Below are 4,722 nucleotides of genomic sequence, written 5' to 3' on the forward strand. Positions count from 1 at the left end.
GAGGAGGAGGAGGAGGAGGACGAGGACGAGGACGAGGAGGAGAAGAGGAGGAAGAGTTGGGTGTGAGAGGAGAGGAGGAAGGGCATTCCGAGCCGAGGAAGCAGGAAAGCTAGGCATTGTTTGCGTGTGTGGTGACGACAATGAAATTTGTTGTACAGCCCAGCGGGCTCTGCCAGTGTAAAACGTCTTATTCCGCACCGCCCCATTCCTGGCCTCAGTTGTGCAAGCCCCCAGGTGCACGAAAGCCGCTCTTCAGCAGTGCTCTCCACGCACGTCGTGCTGCTTCCACCGAGGGGCCGGGGAGGCGAGCCTCTCCTTCAGCCTCCTGCCTAGACTGAGCAGCAGACACCCCCACCCCTTCCCCTGGAAGCCCACTGTGCTCTTGGGGCCCTGGAGGGGTCGTGGTGCTGTGCGAGGGGATGGGAGGTGCGGAGCAAGAGCCTGACTTGACCATTCAGCTGAGCCCTTGTGGAGGTATTTAGATGTCAACATTTAGATGTCAAGTGGCCTTGGGACAAGTGCCTTCTATTTAGGGCCCAGTGGGTGAGGCCATGATTTGGGGGTGTTTCCAAGGCAATTGGAGGTTTAGAAATGTAAGTGAAAAAAGCCCCACTAACTGTAAACAGGAACTCTAGAGATACCCCCATTTAGGGACAGGGTTAGGCCAGGGCTTAATAAGCAGTGACCACTTCATATTTTTGAATGAACGAAGTTTGGAGAGAGAAAGGAGGGTGGGGGGAGGCATGTCTAAAGGCGGGAGCAATCCTGGAGCAATGCCAGAGGAATTTCTGGCAATACATTATGCACGCTTTCTCACCACTGGCAAGGGATGAAACTCTCAAGTTTTTTCTTTTATTGGGCAAAGACTTCATAGGTGCAAACCTTGGAGATAACCAAGACCTATGCCTTTGGTTATTCAGATTGGTTTCTGACCGCTGACCCAAGTGAATGATTGAAATCTTCAGAACTTACGGCCACTGGAAAGAGATTATGCCAGTGATAGGCGATTTGGTTTGACTATTTATAATCAACCATAAATGACACAAGCTGAGGGTTTGTGACCTTATATGAAAGGAAAAGCCATAACATTCGCTCTGGGATTACCAACAACATTTTTGTTGATGATGTGTTTAACTGATAAATTTTTCATCTGTTCTAGAAGTCTTTCTAAGAAATCTTGCAATGCAACAAATTTGCTAGGGAATTTAGACTGGGTTTAATAAATTAAGACAGTGCACAGTGATTTACACATGCCACATTTTATTTATTTTATTGATACATTTTAGGTAAACATAATGATCACATTCTCCATAGGAAATTTGTACCTTTACAGGAGGTATCTTGATTCTTTTTTTCCTTTCCTTTCCCTCCCCTCCCTTCAGTCCCTCCTCTTATTTAAAAAGCTTTGTTTCCATTTTTTCATTCTTTTCTCATTTTTTTTTCTTTTCCCTTCCTTCCTCCCCTCACCCCTCCCCTAGTTTCCCTTCCCATTTGAACATTTTCTTCCAGTTTCATATTATCTATTGTATATGTTGGTCTTTATTTACACTTCTAGTTTTTCACATCAGAGAAACAATATGGTATTTACACATGTATATTCGATTTATTTTTCTTAAGAGTATGGTCCCAGATGCCTCCATTTACCTAGAAATGTGTCAAGCCTTTCATTCATTATGGAAGAGTAGAACTCCATTGAATAATAATAATAAAAACCCCTATGTCTTCTTTATTCATTTATCAGTTGATGGACATTTGGGCTGTTTCCAAGATTTAGGTATTACAGACTGTGCTGCTGTGAACATGGTGTGCCTAAATCACTGTGGTATGATGGTTTTACTTCTTTTGGGAAGCAAATAGCTGGGTCAAATGGGAACTCTAGTCCTGCTTTTTTGAAGAATCTCTACACTGATTTCCACAGTGGTCACACCAATCTACACTCACACTAAGAGTCGAAAAGAGTTCCTTTTCCTCTACAGCCCCACCAGTACTTGTTATTAGTTGACTTCTTGATGACAACAGTAGTTTCTGGGGTGAGATGGAATCTTAGTGTTGTTTTAGTTTACATATCTTGGATTACTAATGATTCTGAACATTTTAAAATATATTTACTTGCCATTTTTACTTCTTCCCCTGACGAGTGTCCCTTTACTTCAGGTGGTCATTTTTAGATTAAGTCCTTAAGTTTGGGGTATCTGACTTTTTTTTTTCTGTTAGTTCTTTGTATATTCTAGAATGTCATCTTTTGTCTGAGAAACAGAAATTTCTTTTCCCACAATGTGGGTTGTCTCTTCATTCTTTGGTGATTTCTCTTGCTGTGCAAAAGGTTTTTAGTAAGATGAAATCCCAGTTGTTGAGTCTTTGTGACAGTTCCCATGTGACTGGGGTTGTTCATAAAGCCTTTGCCTGCATCAATGTCTTTAAGAGTTTTAGCTATTCTATCTTGCAGCAGATTTAATGTTTCTGCTTAAATATTCAGATTTTTGATCCATTTTGATTTTAGTATAGTGCATGGTGAAAGATATGGGTGTAATTTCAATTTTGGGCGTATAGAAAGCCATTTTTTCCAGCACCACTTATTAAAGAGGCTATCTTTTGTTCAGTAAAGGTGTTTGAATCCTTTGTCAAAGATAAGGTGGCTAATTATGTCTCACAGATAACGTTTTAACATTGGGTTTCAATTCATACAGAACTTTCCTAGGAGCTGGGGAGAGGAGTTCCAGATTATGTCATTGGGAAAGGAATTCCCACGGATTCAGGCCTGGTTTGCCCAGTGGTCAGCTGTGTGACCTTGGGAACATGACTTACCCATGTGAGCCTTGATTTTCATCTCTGTAGGATAAATTAGAGGATTTAGAACTGTGTTCCTGTTCTAAAATTAATTAATGATTGCCTTACTTTTCTCATTTCCGAGACAAAGTACATGATGCCCAAAGGTAAAGGAGGAGAGATTTATTTAGTTCTCAGCTTGTGGAGGTTTCAGTCCATAATTGGCTGGCTCCAGGGGAGGGTGGCACATGGCAGAGGGCAACAGTTCATAGCAGTGGAAGACAGCAAAAGTAATAAGAGGTGAAACAAGCCTCTTTCTGCCCCTTTTATCTTACCTAGATTGCAGGGATTAGGGTGATACCAATTCAATCAGTGCACTGATCTGTCAATCACTTAACCTTAATCCCAGAACCCTGGCTCCCAGCCTTGAAGTATAAATCAACTACAAACTCTAGATTGAGCTGCCCCTGAAAAAGTTCTATCAAGTGTTTGAGGCTTTGGGGGGACATATAGACAAAAACCATGACGATGTTTGGACAACTCTTTGAATATACTTAAAATCTCTGGTTTGTACATGTCAATAGGGTGAATTGTATGACGTGTGAATTATATCTCAATAACATGCACATGTGTGTATGTGTGTATCTGTCCCAGTCCTGAAATTATTATGTATTCACTAAAGATAATAAAGTGAATCTTTTACAGGTAAGAGAATTAGGACCATAGCAAACTGAGATCGTTTTTCTCAATAACAGACAAGCTAAAATTACTTACAACCTCCTGGTTAACTGATACCTTACCTGTCTTTGACAAAAAGATATCCTTACTTTACATGGAGTGAACTGTAAAATGTAAATTATGTATCATTTTCGCTGAAGATGGAGCCCAACAGGACAGAGGGTATATAAACTATGAGAAGAGTCGCTAGCAAAATTAAGTCAGTGCTTTGCTTCAGCATGTGAAACTAGGACCTTGAGATCGTAATTACTTTACTATTATCAATAAATACAAGTAGCTAAGGGAGGCACTGTGGTTGCTTATTATTGGTCAGAACCTGACCAATAAAACATGGCTCACAATAATTACATTACTGCTATATTACTCAGTGATTTGTGTTTGTTATAGGTACTTCCTGGTCATTTTTCTTGACAGTGGGTATTGTTGGTGAAGGAGACCAGACCACACTGGTGGACACCCTGACCTACACACCGTACTAACACTCACCCTTACAGGACCATCTTGCCTTCTAAGGATTTATTCTGCATCCCCATAAAAGGTTAAGGATCCATGTCATCTCTTCTCTCCTGAGACTCACCATCTCTCATGGCATCTTTGTGGACTTCATGTTAAATTTCTTTTTGCCCTTACATGGTAATCCCCTTTAACCTTTTTGATTATTTAGCAATCCCTTTCAACTTGGACAACACAGTAGTGATGAAGAACCTTTAACATAGGTTTTTGGTAATTTCCCCCCCTCACAGCTTCTTAAAGCATTAAACAGAAAAAATGGTTAAGTGGTTATAAGGAGCTAGGTCATATTCCCTGAGCCACGGCCCAAGCTGACCATTGATGGGTAAGTGCTTCAGAGAAGGTTGCTCTTTGAAACTATGAAATTCTCTAGGGAGACAATAAGTGTCTCTTGTTTCACATTCTCATTAGAAAGATAAAAATGCACTTTGAAAAATCCATAATGATTCACTTTTCTCTTAGATGCATCAAAATATTAAAGCTAAAATATTCTGGCTGCTTTTTACATAGATTGCTTGATAAATTAATCCATATAGTAAATCTATGTGGATTAAAAAAAAGTCAGGGTACTAGGGTGGAAGCCCAAATCAAATTGATTTGGATTTTTTAAAACATCTGAAGGATGTTTTAAACAGTTCTTACCACTGATAACTTTTTATTCTATAAATGTAACTCAGGTTACCAGTTGGAATTTGACTTTATAGTACA

The 4,722-nt window shown here is 40.1% G+C and overlaps 1 protein-coding gene across 1 annotated transcript in view; it reads left to right on the top strand.

Annotated features, from left to right (window-relative positions):
• The window catches only part of Sh3gl3 (SH3 domain containing GRB2 like 3, endophilin A3), a 160,510-nt gene that overhangs the window by 734 nt on the left and 155,054 nt on the right, over positions 1-4,722 (top strand). The window lies entirely within an intron of this gene.

This window comes from Octodon degus, unplaced genomic scaffold (genome assembly GCF_000260255.1).
Source record: "Octodon degus isolate 3935 unplaced genomic scaffold, OctDeg1.0 scaffold00002, whole genome shotgun sequence".
Lineage (NCBI taxonomy): Eukaryota > Metazoa > Chordata > Mammalia > Rodentia > Octodontidae > Octodon > Octodon degus.